This window comes from Pteropus medius, unplaced genomic scaffold (genome assembly GCF_902729225.1).
Source record: "Pteropus medius unplaced genomic scaffold, Ma_sr-lr_union100, whole genome shotgun sequence".
Taxonomy (NCBI): Eukaryota; Metazoa; Chordata; class Mammalia; order Chiroptera; family Pteropodidae; genus Pteropus; species Pteropus medius.
Genome location: NW_024349225.1, coordinates 3,638,368 through 3,653,048, shown reverse-complemented (window position 1 = coordinate 3,653,048; position 14,681 = coordinate 3,638,368). Strand labels below are relative to the sequence as shown.

The 14,681-nt window shown below is 36.1% G+C and overlaps 1 long non-coding RNA gene across 1 annotated transcript; it reads left to right on the top strand.

Annotated features, from left to right (window-relative positions):
• Window positions 1-4,200: 4,200 nt before the first annotated feature.
• LOC120617750 (uncharacterized) lies at window positions 4,201-11,453 on the top strand. Its single transcript, XR_005657033.1, has 3 exons — window positions 4,201-4,986; window positions 7,983-8,039; window positions 11,258-11,453. It is a non-coding gene; the product is annotated as an uncharacterized LOC120617750 (long non-coding RNA).
• The last annotated feature ends 3,228 nt before the right edge of the window (window positions 11,454-14,681 follow it).

Here is a 14,681-nt window from a genome sequence, read left to right as displayed (position 1 = left end):
TCACGATTGACAAAGAAATAAATTTACTTTGAGATACTCTTTGAAACACCAGGTGGCCTTTAAAATTCTTAGTACAATTGCTAAAATCTGGGTGTATAGAACACACATATCCTCTGTATAACCACAGTATATTTTAGGTGCAATGCATCTATTTAATACTATGCTCTTATTTTTTGTTCTTAAATAGAAGATATAATTTTTCTTTTTTGGATTAAGAAGAATAGGGTGCGGGAGGCTCAGTAATTCTGGAATTCATGTCTACAAGTGCTATGACAGAACCCATTTACCAGCTCACATAAACCCTACCTGCTGGGTCTTTTGCTTGATTGGCAGCCTTGTAATCCTCTTGTGAGAATTAACAGGGTGCTTTACCTTTAAATAACATTCATTTTCAGGTGTGAGAGAAAAGGGTGTAGCCATGGTGATATAAGATTGTCTAGCCTACCGCCTTTTTAAATCCAGAGTTAATCTCTAAAGCATTTGTGAAGCTTTTACATTCTTATATTTCTAATATCTTGAAGCATTATGCAGGAAGAAAATAACTTTTCTTAGATGAATTATGAAACTGTGTTAGGATTTAGCTTGTCATTAATATTCTGATGCTTACGTAACATTGAATAACTTTTAATAATTACAAAACCTTTATTGACATTGCTACAATTTGATCTTCACCATAATCCAAGTGGAGGGAAAGTTATTACCATTTAATAGATGAAGAAACAGGCTAAGAGAGGTTGAGTAATTTGCTCAAGATCCCACAGACAGTAAGAGTTGGAACCAGGACTTGGACGTTAACTTGACTCCAGCTGGGTTTTTTTTTAATTTCTACTACACATTTGTGTCTACTTTTACTCATAATATTTCTACATCACATTTGTGTCTACTTTTACTCCTAATATTTCTACATATTCCTTCTTTTATAGTCTCAAATGAATAGACTATAAATATTCTTGTTTTTTACCTTTAAAAATTTAATATATTTCAGTATGGGAAATGTGCTATTAAAATGTGATTATACTTTAGGGAGAGATCTGTACATTATAATTTGACATCTATATATTTTATTGTGTCTTTACCACCCAAAGTCCAGTTTCCTTCAGCTACCATATATTTGATCCCCTTTACCCACTTCACCCTCTCCCTCCCCCCCCATATTTGACCTCCTTTACCCCATCTACCTAACCCCTCCTCCCTCACCCTCTGCCCTCTGGTAACCACTAGTCCATTGTCCATATCCACGAGTCTCTGTTTGTCCTGTTCATTTGTTGAACCATAATTTCTTTATCTAATCGTCTGTTGATGGGCATTTAGGTAGCTTCCATATCTTGACTATTGTAAATTGTGCTGCCATGAGCATAGGGACGCATAGATCTTTATGAATTATTTTTTGGTTTTCTTTGGATTAGTAAATACCCAGAAGTGCAATTGCTGAGTCAAAAGATATATCCATTTTTAATTTTTCGAGAAACCTCCATACTGTTTTTTATAGCGGCTGTACCAATTTGCAGTCAACAGTGTATGAGGGTTCCCTTTTCTCCACATCCTCGCCAACACTTGTTTTTTGATTTATTGATGACAGCCATTCTGACAGGTGTGAGGTGATATCTTATTGTGATTTTAACTTGCATTTCTCTGATGATTAATGACCTTGAGCATCTTTTCATACGTCTATTAGCCATCTGTATTTCTTCTTTAGAGAAGTAATTTCTTCAGGTCTTCTGCCCATTTTTTAATTGGATTGTTTTTTGTTGTTGTTGTTGTTGTTGAGTTGTATGAGTTCTTTATATATTTTAGATATTAACCCCTTATCACATGTATCTGTTTCTAGTTTTTAACTGCACATTCGGTGAGACTGTCATGCGAAATTATGACCAAGGGGGGATTTTAGCCACGGCCTTCGCAAGCCAACAGATTTACCAAGGAGAGGAAGAGAACTCTTTTGGAGATCTGCCTTGGATTCTGTTGAAGGGCATGATCTCTGCTGTTTTATCTCATCAATGCAGCCTGTTTCCAAACTCATAATTATTAATAGAGAATTTATGTGTTAAAGTCCATGTTTCCAAGTTTGATATTAAGATTTTAAAATGTCAGGCCTTGTCAGGTTGTATAATCAAATAGGTAAATTACATACACCCTGCAGATATTTCAGGATTCAACTTTTTCCATTAGTATTTTGAGTTCCCAGAAAGAACATTTCTAATACTTCCTACTACTGAATTATGAATGTAATACCTGTAAATATGTAGTATTGTAAATACCTGCATTAATTGGATAGTCTCTCACTTGTATGTTTCTTTTGTGGAAACTGCATTGGCTGTCTGAGGTCACAGGTAAAAATGGCTTTGAAAGTGGTTAGTGAACAGTGGGAGTTCGCTAGCTGCTCTCAGTTCCCCTAGAGGAGCTGAGCTTCGTAGTCTGAGTCCATTCCACTTGCAGTTCACAATGTTTGTCACATGAGGGCAGCATAATCTCATGCAGGCCCGCTGTCTGGTTTGACCTTAAAGGAAACCACATAGCCCAAGAACATGAAAACGGTGTCTTTTTTTTTTTTTTGGTACACACTGCTCAACTGATTGAAACACAGGCTGAAAATATTAGAGAGAACAGATATACTTAAAAATATTTTTCTGCTTAAAAATCCATATCAAAAGAATGTGATTTTTACTGGAAAAATAATTTATAATTATGAATTTAAAATTTAGAGTTTTCAAAAAAGAACACTATATATAGGGACACACACACACACACACACACACACACACACACACACACACACACACACATACACAAAAAATGATCTCTTTCCTGCTTGTGGACGGAATCACACGTAGTAGTTAAACCATTGGGCATAGTGTCAGACTGCTTTGTCCTAATCAACCACGTATTTCGAGCAAGGTATTTAGCACTTCTCTGCCTTAGTTTTCTCAAATACAAAATGAGAGGAATCACAGTATGCATTCATAGAGTAATTAAAGATTAAATGAGATAATACAAGTAGACCGATTTGAATATACTCAACACACACGTGCAGTATAAATGTTTGCATTATATTTATGAGGTAAATGCTGAATTTTTCAAGTAAAGACCCTCAGTATCAGAGCCCAGTGCACAAGGAAATATTTGAGTAAGATGCTTGGATTGTATTTTATGGTATTTGGTCACAAGGATCCTGGAAAAAATATATTAGAAGTTATTTAAGAGGGGAAAAATATTAGGAAATTTAAGATTGAGGGGAGAGATCTCACACATGCCTACACAGAAGAGAAATTTTTCTTCTCAAAGACTCGAACTATTGCTTTTTAGTTGGTAACAGAGTAGTGACTTTTTCTTACGTAGGAACTTACCCATTATCTATGAAAGCAAAATCCTAGTAAATAAGACCCTGAAAAGTTCTTTTTTAAAAAAGCAATTCAGATTGAGGAAATTCCATCTTGTTGAATTTCAAACCTATATTTAGTAAGCACTTATCAAGAACTTAGAGAGCTTATAGGAGCTTAACCATAGAATAGTTACATCCAGGAAGGCGAAACTATACAAGTGCCAAAGTGAATGAGGTCAGAGCTTAGAAGAAGAAGAGGGAATATTGAGCAAGAATGATTATGTGGTAGGACTGGAAGTAGGATTTGAATGTGGCCCTTAAGTGCTGGTTGGGATTTGGAGAGGAGAGGGAAGAAGAAGAAAACTTAAGTGGGTATTAGAGACTGAATTGTATCCCCCACCCCCACATTCCTATGTCAAAGCCCTAACCCCTAGTACCTCAGAATGTGACTATATTTGGAGATAGGGACCTTAAAGAGATAAAGTTAAAATCAGGTCATAACGGTGGGCCCTGATTAAATATCACCATCGTCCTGATAAGAAGAGATTCTAGCCTCCAGAACTGTAAGAAAATACATTTTTTGTTGTTTAAGCCACATGTTTTGTGGTGCTTTGTTGTGGTAGTCCACAGCTGGAGAAATCAAGAACAAAGTTGTAGAAGTGGAAATATGTGTCAGCTGGGAGGAGGACTAATAAGAAAAAGTGGTTTGGTGTTGAGAAATGTTTAATTGGCTTCTTAGGGAAGCAAAAAAAGAAAGAAAAGGAAAGAAAGGAAGGAAGGAGGGAGGGAGGGAAGACAGAAAGAAGGAAGGAAATGAAGGAAAAGAAGGGAGGAGGAGGGAAGAGGGAGAGGGAGGGAGGGAGGGAGGGAAGGGAGGGGAGGAATGAAGAATGAATAAAGAATGATGGTGGGACTTTACCCAGCAGGGTCTGGTCAGAGGTTTGGAGCAGAGGTGGGACCCTGAATGCCCTGTCTGTGGACGCTGAATCTGGGAGTGGTGTGAGAGCTTTCATCGAGCGAAAAGCGAAAGCCGCATACATGGTAAAGGAATATGGCCTTTGCAAATGAAGGGGTGGGGTTACATATAAGTCATAATTTAAAGTAGGAATAGACGGTCCTTGATAGCAAAGAAAAGAACACTTGAATGCACTAAAGTGGTTTCGAGCCAGGTTAACCAGTGTAATAGTGGTACCACTGGTAATGCAAATATAGTGAAACCAAACCCTGCCCTATAGGAGGTAATGAGACAGGCTGGAGGTCAAGGCTAGGAATATCATGTGTCGATGCTGGAACTAAGAGAATGGGTGAAATCTATGGGAGAGTGTTTAAAAGGGCAGAGGACTAAACTGGTTGGCTAAAGAACTTTTAAGAATAAGATGTCTACTATTTAGTTTATTTAATAGACAAAGGTGTCTACTCTATAGATTTAAGTCATTTTCATTTCTATCCTGTAAGCATCTTCTGTTGCCTCCAAAACTACTATGAAGTTTGATACAAAAGCAAATGTCTTGTGTGATTGGTTTAGGGAAAATGCAGGACAAGGATCTGTGTTTCATGTTTGAGTTAGTGCTTAAGACAGAAGAGAAAGAGAACATCCACGGAAGGCGATAATCGAATAAGGCCGAATATTCACTGAAAGGCTCTGAGCCACGGTAACCAGGAGAAAAGTGAGTCTCTGACTCCCCTCCCCATTTAAGACGCCCTGAAGACAGTAGGAGGAGCGACACTCTGGCATAATAGTGGTACCACTGGTAATGTCCAAGGGATCGGAGGTCAAGTCACCTTGGATTTAAATCTCGAAAGACAGACTGCTCACACTTGGGTTACCCTCAGGTGTCAGCATCATATCATGTTGGTTCTCTGAATTTTTTCTGTCTTTAGTTAGGCTAAATATTTCATACATCGAAATGAGTTCAAAAAGAAGATTTAGGAAAAATGGGTCAGCTGTCAAGTATCTGAAGGAATTTTCTGTGGAAGACAGATTAGACTTGGTTCGCATTGCTTCAGAAGGGGAGCAATATGGAAGGAACAGGAAAGTAGGTTTCAGTTCAGGGTGAAAATGAAAATCTTCTAGCTGGCCTCTGCTGCTGACTTCTCTACCACGTCATCATCTTCTTTAGCTTTAGGCAAAAATCTTTCCATCACGGCTCTTCCTTTCTTAGAAATGTACAACCAAGTAACATGGTTATCTAACTAACTTTAAAAAAAAATGGGTAGGTCAAAGAATAATTATTACAAGCCTTAATTATTCTTTTTCTAGCAATCGATATCCTTGAAAAACCCTTCCATACATACTTACAGTTTCTATGTTTATACATGACAAACATATTTAAGGACCCTCAAGAATCAGGAAAAAAAAAATGAGCAATATGGCAGTGACTTATTAAAATATCTTTTTCAAGAAAATTACTCATTCATAAGAGTATTGCTAATGAATTCTATTTAGCTGTCAGCTTTAATTCAGAGCTTTTGTTTATTTTTCCTCCATGTCTCCCGTTCCTACCACTACTGTCTCATAGGAGTGTAAATTCCTGGCATTAGAAATAACAAGCCAAATCTTCAAACTTTAAATAGAAGGAGAATTACATGGTTGATCAGAGGCCAAAAATCATAGCCTTTTTGTTTTTTATTCTTAGTAGAATGACCAAACAATGGAAGTTGGCAATATGGGTTACAAGAAATATTACCCAAACATTTTAGCTGGAAAAACAATGGGATAATTACTCTTTCCCACTTCAAAACTTACTGTCCCTGAAACCGGTATTACAGTAAAGATCTGAGAAAAGGGGGAAAAAAAAGACAGTTTGAGAAGAGGAGGTAGCACGACTAGTGAGTCTCTTGATTTATAAAGCTATGTAATATTTTGTCTTAAAACACAGGCAAATTACGAAAAAGGAAGAAAGAAGTACCAGCAGTGAATATGAACATTTGATTTCTCAGGAAATCTTTGAGATGGGTCACCATCAAATGAAACAAATTATGAGAAGTTCAATATGTGACAGTGTCAGTGTAGGTTGATCTGAGAAAGCCTCAGGAAAGGGGCGATAGCTTAGCTGGGCCTCAAAAGATGGATGGGGCTCCCTGAAAGTTTTATACATTCTATCACTTAGCACAGGGTGTTTCAACCTTAGCACTGTTAACATTTTGGACTGGATAATTCTGTGTTGTGGGGGGCTGTCCTGTGCGCTGTGGATGTTTAGCAGAACCTCAGCCCCTATCAACTAGATGCTAGTGGCAATCCTACGCCCCACCACCCTAAGTTGTGACAACCCAAAATATCCCCAGACATTGCCAATGTCCCCTGGTAGCAGAATTACCCTTGTTTGAGTATCACTGATTTAGCACATAAAGACCAAAAATGTATAATGAGAGAAATTGTCTTCATTTAGTATATTCACAAGCAAGCAAAGGAATAGTAATGTAATTTTGGCATACTTAAAGAAAATTGCCAAGCTCTCTGAAAGAGGTGGCTCGGTTCACTGTCCAGTTGGTGGTGTTGATCAGTTCTTGAAAGAGTAACACCAGATAATGCCAATGGTGGGGGCACTGAACTCTCACGGAAGAGTAGAAAATCTTATACCTGTTTTCTTGAGGGCCCAGTGATGACTATACATTTCCTGAGACTCCCTGAATAGTACATACAGACACAATAATTTCTGATGATTCATTAAAATTACAGTTTGGGAAATATGAAGCACATTAAAAATACACTAAAGCCTAGTCATGTTTTACTTTCCCACTTCAAATACCAAGTGAATTTATACTTTTTCCATTTTCACCAGTTTCAATAAACTTGTTAGACATAGTTTTAGTCATATGCCAACTGAACAATAGAGGGTATGACTGTCTTAAATTGACTGGGCAGCTTTGAACAGCTTTTAAAATTTACATTTAAAGAATGATGAAGTGATAAATATGGACTTAAACAAAAGAAATACCTTGAGAAAATTATAATAACAAAATGGAAGGAGGGGCAGGACAACATAATTATTTGTGGATATGCATCATATTGCATTATAGATGTCCCTACCTTTATATCTGATTACACGGACATTATCAGAATTTCATAAAGGAAACCAATTATTCTTGCTTAGTTTCTTTGAATATTAACATTCAAAGTTGGGGTGAATTTTGTCAATTTTAGCTAAAATAACATGTATCAAAGCAAGAACTCTGGTCCTTATGAATTCATTTCACATCTTTTAAATATTTTCCATGAGTCGGGCACTGTGATGGAAGCTAGAGATTAATGAGAATAGAGATTACTCAAGCTGGGCTCCTATCTTCAAAAACCTTATAAGCCGAACAGAGAGAGAGAGTTATACATGAAGACTATAACTACAGTTAAATGTTACAGGTAGTACAGAATAGGGCCACAAAGGAAAGGGAGATCAGTTATACCAGGTAAATAATTGGAAAATTATCTGATATTCCTATGAGCAGTGTGTGCTGTCTTACTGTATCCTTGTCAACATGGAGTATTAATTTTTAGAATATTTTGTTTATTTGGTAAGCAAAATTGATATCTGGTTTTAGCTTGCATTTATATGTTTGAGAGGTCAATTTTTTAACATATATATTTTTCATTTGTATTTTCTCTTTGTGATTGTCTTTTTATACCCTTTATCCTTGTGTATTTATTTTTATTCTCATTTATTTTTAGATATTCCGCCTCTACCTTCCCAACCCCACAAGTACGCTCATGCACATGCTCACACAGGTAAACACTGAAACTGCTCTGCCAAATGTCACCCCAAAGAACCTCACTTCTAAATCCAATGCGTTAGTTTTACGTCTCACCTTACTGGACTTCTCGTACTGCCGACCCCTTTCCTTCTCTAAAAACTCCATACAGGGCTTCCTCTCCAGCTCTGTTCTGGTTTTTATGTGTGAAATCAAAGCCATTCTTACACATAGGTCAAAATTCGGCTGATTTACCCCAAATCTAAGAAAAAAAATTGACTGCTCTCATCTGTGTCTCTACAGTGCCTTATATACTCTATACTTTTCCTTGTTTATCTTTTCTCTATCTTTTACTAGACTGTAAGTTTCTTCAGGAAGAATCTGTATCTTATCTTTGTGTCCCAGTGCTTGGCACAGAGTGCATACTCAATAAATGCTCAATAAATATATGCATCTTTTGTTATCTAAAGAATATTCAGATTACAGTAAGTGATCATCCTACCGTATTAAAAACACATGTGGAATGTTATGTTCAACTAGGTGCTTCGAAAACCGAATCAATACCTTTAAAAGGACTTGAAGGAACAGGAGTATATCAGAAAAAGAGTGACCGCCATGATAGAAATCAGACCATGTGTAATACCATCCATAATGTCCTCAGGCAGAGAGCACCACTGTACATTCTGAGGAATTTTCTTCCAATGTTCTTTTCTATGCATACATTTTTTTTAATAGAATCTATGATTTTATGTCCTGCTTTTATACCTAACAAATCATTACCATTTACCCGTGTTATTTATTCTTTGAAAGTATGATTATTAATGACTACATAATGTACATAATGTTCTATTACATAAATTTACTTAGAATCCATTTTCATCTCTTAGAACTTAGTAACAATTTATTATGTTTATCTTTCTGTATTTTTTTCTGTAGTTTCATACACAGGAACATGTAAGTATAAACCTGGTCTCTTTATACAATGAATGTGCAAAAACTTAAGTAACATTAATTTACTTTCATATGCCTAAAAAGGTTATATGCTCACTATTAACATTTCACATTTGAAATTTTATGTCCCGTATATTACTGAAAATAATACTTTGTAAAAACCTTAATGATCAATTTTTTAATCAATTTGGGCATGATTTCTCTCAAATAGCCCAATTTGGCCAGATTTTTAATATTCTACATTTTCAATTTGCCATAATTAAATCTTTGGCATGTACTTACAAAAATTGTAATGAAAAAAATAGTAGGTGAAAGTCTAGGGAACTTAATTATGCTTATGGCTTTACAAACTATAGAAAAGAATGTAAAGCAGTTATAACTTGGTAATACAACCAAATAGTTCATATTTTTACAGTAAAATGGAGATAAGTGAGTTGATTCCCTTGGATTTCTTAATTTGTGTTCTGTGGTTTAAGTCACAAATGCAATCTGAATACTGTGTTCTTTTCTAATATCAAATAGAAATAAAAAAAGGCTAAAATATTTATAGATTTAAATCTTGACCAGACACTACTGATAACTGAGACCTTATTCACTCAGTGTTCTTTGGTGAGACGAGGAATTTTGAGAAAGATTGCTGTTAGTAATCGTAATGTCTATGAAAATAGAATATTGTCTCTTATAAGGAAAAGGTCAAGGAAGATTTTACATGCTGTAAATTTAGTTTCCAAAGGTGGTTGGATGCTTAAATAGTGTTTGAGATGCTTGAGGGCTTAACTCACTCCTTCAGGAACAGATGACTATATAACTGTAGTCGTGACTGCAAACAGATCTTCCTGGTCTGCCTTTTCAGCAGGAATGTCAAGGATTAGAGCAGTGGTTCTATCAGTCACTTGGAAAGCTTGTTAAATAGGTAGATTCCTGGGATTCGCCCTTAAGGATTCTTCTTCTGTTGGTCTGAGGTGGGAGTCTAGGGATCTAAAAGTTAGAAAGCATTCCAGAGACTGTGACAGAGAGGCCTCTAGAGCCAAATTTTGTGAAATGCTAGGCAATGTCGTGAATGCTGGTGGTTGTCTTGGGACGGACACAATTTAGTAGCTCATTGCTGGAATAAAGTGGAATTTTTAACTCTGCTGAAGACTCTGAATGAATAAAGGAGATTGCTCATGTGGAAAGCTCTCAGCTAGAGCCATAGAATCATGGAATTAAATTTAGAAGAGACTTTAAAAAATTCATTTGACTCCTCTGAATTTCTGGCTAGTTAATTTTTTAACGCTGCCAATAATAGAGATTTATTTAATACTGTGGCTGTGCAACCTCACTTTGGACTGTTCTAAGCATTATAGTCTTCATCCATGTAGTGAGATGAAATTTGCCCTTCTGACATAACTGAGACATAACTATCTATTTTTTTCTAAAACATATAACATATATATTTGTTAGATTTTTAAGGTGCTATTATAAAAAGAAGGGAGAGGAGTAAAATATTAATTTTAAGTCAAACTCCAAGCATTCCTCCCACCTTAAAGTTGTGCTAATGCTATAGTTTACTGACATTTATGAGTTTAGACTTATATGTCGCCAATATTGATTTCATTTAATATCCAGAATTCATAACCAAAACTACTACTCGGAATCAAAATTCTACTCTAAATCTGGTCCTATTTTCCTTATGCAGCAATCAAAGAGGAATAGAAATTAAACATCCTTTTTCCAAAATTTATTTTATTTTAAAATTGCTACATGCGTGTTAAAAATTAAATAAAAGGATATAAAAAATAAGCTTGTCTAAAACTTAATGAATTCTTTTTCCATCCCTTCTTGCCCATCCCATTTCCTTTATCTTGAATTCACTTCCCTTCTTTCAAGAAGCCTTCTCATATTCATTTCATACTGTTTTGAACATTCTTTTACCCCTTTCCCATAATACTTTTTATTCAATGCAATGTTATTATTTCTCATTCCTCTAATTATCTTTGAATTCATATATATATGAATACATATATATACATACATATATGTGTGGGTATGTATATATTCATATATATGAATACATATATACATACATATACATGTATGGTCTTCAAGGATGAAAGTCAAATCTTTGATTTGTTTGTTCTATTATTCAGGAAGAACTATATAGTTGGGTTGATGGAGAACAATCCATCCCTATATCTTTGCCTCTAGCATCAACTTTCTAACAATTTATGCCTAGTCAAATAGTATCATATTCTGTGATGGGAACCTGTGGCATCAGAAGGAAAAGAATCTGAATAGCTCCTTGTGTTCTAAAATCTCTAATAGCAGGACCAAGTGCTGCTAGCCTAGCTATGCCGAAGAGGACCAGGATTTCCAGGGAGGCAGTGTTGACCGAGTGATCCAGGATCAAGATCGTGATGAGCTCTGGAAGGAGAGCGACGAGAGCAGGTTGGGGATTGGCAAGCCTGCGTGTTGAAACAAACTGGTTGAAAGAATACTCATTTTTGTCTTCCCTGAACTCAAGGTGGTTGCTTTCCCAGTGTTTGCAGAACCCAAGCAGGGGGTCCACAAGGTTTCTTTGATGGCTTCTTCCCTTATTACTTTCATAGGTGTGTTATGGCTTCTTCCCTTATTACTTTCATAGGTGTGTTATGGCTTCTTCCCTTATTACTTTCATAGGTGTGTTCCTGTTCCCGGCATAGGTATTTTTAAAGCAGTCTCAGAAACCATGAGTTAAGTATGTTGGAATGTCTAGCTTTGGTGGAACTTCATGAACCAAGGCTTCATAGGGCTGCTACCAAAATTGGAATTTCCACTTCCCAGAAAACATTTTGAACTCCTTAAAGCTTTGCTTTCTTATACTAATTTTATTTCTCCCACAGTGCTGTCACGTAGTAGATACTAAATCTTGTTGAGTTAAATAGAAATCTGCCTCTTTTGAATTTCATAAACCTTGAATTAACTGAAATTAATTTTTATAAAATATCCCCTAATATTCTGAATTGAAAATGAGATGATTAAGGTGGTGATCACATTCATAATTCGGGCATTGTAGTCCAGTAGTAGTACTGTGCATTTTCCTTTGTACTGCTTCTAAAACATTGTAGAGTTATCCAGATCAAGGATATTTTCTTACACTTTGGCCATCCCCTAATTTCCTGAACCTAATCTTTTTTTGTCTGTGAATGATATTTGCAAAGCTTAAAAGATTTTTGTGAAGTAATAGGATTAGATAATAATCCTATTGGAAAAATATGATGCAGTTCTTCAGAATTCCTTAGATTCAAGCCATCAAGCTTTGTAGAATTACTTATTCTTTACTTGTTTAAGTTAATAATTTACATATTAAACCTTATTTAAAAGGTATATGAAAGCTGTTTGGCAAGGGGCGTGCATACGCAAACGTGCGCGCGCGCGCGCACACACACACACACACACACACACACTCTGGTAAAGCAGTTTAACTGGTAAATCTCATTCACTTTCATGTACTGTGAGGAACCAGTGCATCACTGTTCAGAAGGAAAAGTCACCGGACCAGGGAGCATATGCAAAAATCATTAGTAACTGGAGTAGGAGCAACTTCTCCACTTAGGGCAGCCAGCATCTGCCGTATTAAAGGTTTTCCCTACTCCTATACTTCTGGAAAGGAGGGGAGGAAAAGAGGGAATGAGGAAATAGCAAGGAGAAGGTGAAAGGAGGAATGTGGACGTGTGGACATGGTTCAGACTTTAGTCTATTTACCCTCTGTGAGGGAGAAATGCAGTTCAGCAATTGCTCCGTGTATGTCCATGGGAGACCTTAGGACAGCACCTAGACCTACAGAATGAAGTAAGGAGGTAATGAGGCCTCAGCTTTCTCTTCTTTGAAATCTCATTCATATCATGTCTGGAAAAAAAGACCTCACATAAACCTCGTTAGGACAACGCCTAGACCTACAGTAATAAGATTTCAAGGCCTAAATTTTCTCTTCTTTGTAATATTTTTAACATCACAACTAGGAAATCTTACCCCTTACACACCTATATGTACACTTACACACACATACACATGCATATATAGCTATCCACACACACACACGTAATACCCACACCTATATACATACACATTCATATGTATTTTTTCTCTCGCAGTCCTCAGCCTTTGCCCACAAAGAATCTTGTTCTTCCTTAGCCAAACCACTTTTCCTATTTTCAAGAGAAAGAGTTCTTTCTCTTGTATGAATATGTATGATCCATATTACACTTTGCGTCAGTACCATTTTTACTACTGTTCTACTGATCTTGAGGCCCTGATTTTATAATGGTGAATTGTCAGTGTTAAAGTTTTCAATTCTGCTTCCCTTTCACAATGAGCTATATTTCCTTGGGTTTAGAATTATGATATAATACCTTATAGTACAGGGTTTGTCTGTTTGCTGTTGGTACCTTGCCTTCACCTTGACTGTTATATGTATTAAACAGAACTATAAGAAATTGCCATTTTTGAAGATTAAATGTGGTAAAATGGCAATATCATATGGCTAGGCCTAAATATTACATTAATTTTCATTTAGTGCCATTATTTTAATCACTTATCTTATTAAATTCCTCACATTCTATTTCTTTTCTTAACCATTTTTGTCCAGATACAGGCTTGGTTTTTTTGGATTATCTATTGTTGATGAGGCCACTATGAACATATAATAGAGAAGATTTATTTCTTAGTTTCTTCCTTCTTGGGAAGAATCTGAATGATCTTCCTTCTTGGCCTAGGTTTACTCCTCAGAGCACAGGTAACCTCAGCATGGTCATCTAAGAGCCTCTTTTGGACCCTCTCTGCCTTCAGACTGCGGATGTATTTCATGAGAAGTTTGATTTTAAATATTCATTCATCCTCAGGTATGTGCCATGTCACAAATGCTCATTACTCTTCTTGGATTCAGTGTGTATTCTGAGAAGTCCTTGCAGAACTTGGATGCTTCTCATCTGTGTCATCCTCATGCATTTGAATATTGGCATTAAACGTTTTGCGTGTCTGTATCTGCATGCCTGCACTACACTGGGGCCACAGTGCTATTCCAGCACTGTTCTAGGAATGGGCATTCACAAGCTTGCAGATGATCAGCTGTTTTTTCCCCCCAGCTTTATTGAAATATAATAGAAAATTAGCTGCTTGTATTTACGTTGTGCAAGTCAATGAGTTTTTTTTTTCAATTATAGTTGGCATACAATAACGTATTAGTTTCAGCTGTATAGCATAGTGATTACAGATTTATATGACTCATAGAGTGATCACCCCACTAAATCAAGTACTCCTCTTCCCCCTAACATATTTATTACATTAACCATTTTCCTTATTCTACACTTTATATCTCCATGTCTATTTTGTATCTATCCATTTGTACTTCTTAATTGCTTTGCCCTTTTTTGCTATTCCTCCAACCCCTCAAAATATTCTCTATGAGTTTATTTTCATTTTTGTTGTTGTTTATTTTGTTCTTTAGATTCCTCATGTATGTGAAGTCGTGTAATATTTGTCTTTCTCTATCTGATTTATTTCATTCAGCACAATACCCTCTAGGTGCATCAAGGAAATATCTTTTTCTATCCCCTTCCTTTTAGTCTGTGTGTGTCTTTTAATCTAAAGTGAATCTCTCGTAGGGGTCTTGTTTTCCTAACCATTCAACCACTGTATCTTTTGGTGGAGCACTTAATTCTTTTCTATTTGAGGCAATTGTTGATTAAAATGTAGTTATTACCATTCTTTA